Source organism: Myotis brandtii, unplaced genomic scaffold (genome assembly GCF_000412655.1).
Source record: "Myotis brandtii unplaced genomic scaffold, ASM41265v1 scaffold193, whole genome shotgun sequence".
In the NCBI taxonomy this organism is placed as follows: Eukaryota; Metazoa; Chordata; class Mammalia; order Chiroptera; family Vespertilionidae; genus Myotis; species Myotis brandtii.
This window is the reverse complement of record NW_005357191.1, coordinates 2,180,721-2,182,650: the sequence shown is the minus strand read 5'-3', so window position 1 is coordinate 2,182,650 and position 1,930 is coordinate 2,180,721.

The following is a 1,930-nucleotide window of genomic DNA, read 5'->3' as shown; positions in this document are numbered from 1 at the left end:
CAGCTCTGTTTTCCAGGCTCCCCAAAAACAATCTTCCCCTACAAGCTCCGCTAGCGACCCCAACTGGGCAATCACATGCACTGGGATCAACAATCAAACTCACAGATTTAAGAGGAAGTGTGTAAACAAGAGCCTGGGAGGCTGTGGGAACTCGCAGGGCTCCACCTTCCAGAACTCCGCGGAGTCTCAGGGCTGGTTTTTTAATCGTTACCCTGCTCTGTGTTCGCTGTGGCCAATAAATTCTTACTTACTTTGTTACACTTTGTCTCTTGATTGAAATCTTTTCTTCAAGAAGACAAGAACCAAGGTCTTGTCTCACTGGTAATACTTTCTTGGAGGTGCCTAGAGTTCTGGTATGGAGTCAAGTGAGGTCAAGGAGGCATTGCTACAAGGAAACCCCTTCTATTCCCTCTGTTTACCCAGCACCTGCATCTATAAAAATGGAAAATCTGCATAGAGTTGATGCTGAATACAGGCTCACTCTGGTGATAAGTAAAATGCATCCAAGTAATTTGCATAACTTGACTATTAAAAAATCCATTGTATTAAAAGTTATGCTTCTAAGAAATTTCACATTTTGTGTAATTACTGACAGTAAAATTTTGAATTATGTTTGTATAATTTTGCTAATAATCTAGCAAATAATTAACATCTGAGTGTGAGAAAAAAATTGTAATTTCTTTACAGAGATGTATGCTAGAGTGAATAATAAAACTTAAAGCATAAAACTATTTTACATAGGATGAAACCCAGTGATCCGTGTAGAATGAACTTTTAGATTAGGATAAAAATCCTGTGAGGGACATAAAATAAAACTATAGGTTCAAGGAAAATATCCTGAAAAGATGTAAAATTTCTGACTGTGAAAAGTGGATGGTGAGCATTATATACAGGGAGCTGAGACATGAAAACAACCTAAGTGTTTATCATGGATGAATGGATAAAGAAAATTATATATAATGCAATATAACTCAGCCATATAACAGAAGGAAATCCTTCCATTTGTGACAATATTGATGGACCTTGAGAACATTATGCTAAGTGAAATAAGTCAGAGAATGACAAATAACCAGTGATCTCATTTATAGGTGGAATCTTAAAAACAAACTCACACAGAGAACAGACTGGTGGTTGGCGGTTGCCAGGAGTCCTGGGGATGGGATGTATAGCATGCCAACTATCTCTCTCTATATAAAAGCCTAATATGCAAAGTGTCCCCTCGGGAGTTCGACTGACCGGGAGTTTGTTCACTCTCTATGACCTGCACTGACCACCAGGGGGCAGCATAGAATGAAGGAAGGCCCCGGTTGGCAGCTGGCAGCTGCTAGGGACCCTACCCATGCACAAATTTCGTGCACTGGGCCTCTAGTAGTTAATAATACTGTATTGTATATTTGAAAGTTGCTAAGAGAATAAATCTTAAACATTCTCTTCACAAGAAAAAAGTGTGTGTGGTGATGATGATTGTTAACTAAACTTACTGTGACTATTTCACAAAATATACAAATATTGAACCATGTTTTACATCTGCAACTAACATAATGTTATGCCAATTATATCTGACCTTTTAAAAGTGGATCATGGCTAAACCACTGTGGATTTAGACTCCATTAGATGCACTTGGAAGAATGATAGCCCATTTTGTTAAATGTCAATATTACTAGTACTAGTAGCCCAGTGCATGGATTCGTGCACATTGAAAGGAAACTAATTAGAAGAAAGATTCGTGCGGTAATTATGTTACTGCAATATGCTTGAGTCAACGTTTATTTTTAAATTGCCAGTGCGCGGCATATGGACCAGCCGGTTGGTTGGTGACTTAGCCTTTTATATATATAGATGCCAAAAAATATATAGATACGAACTACAAAAGAAAGGATAGCTTTTCAGTCATTTTATGTCAATGATATTTGGCAGGGTCTTGTCCCTG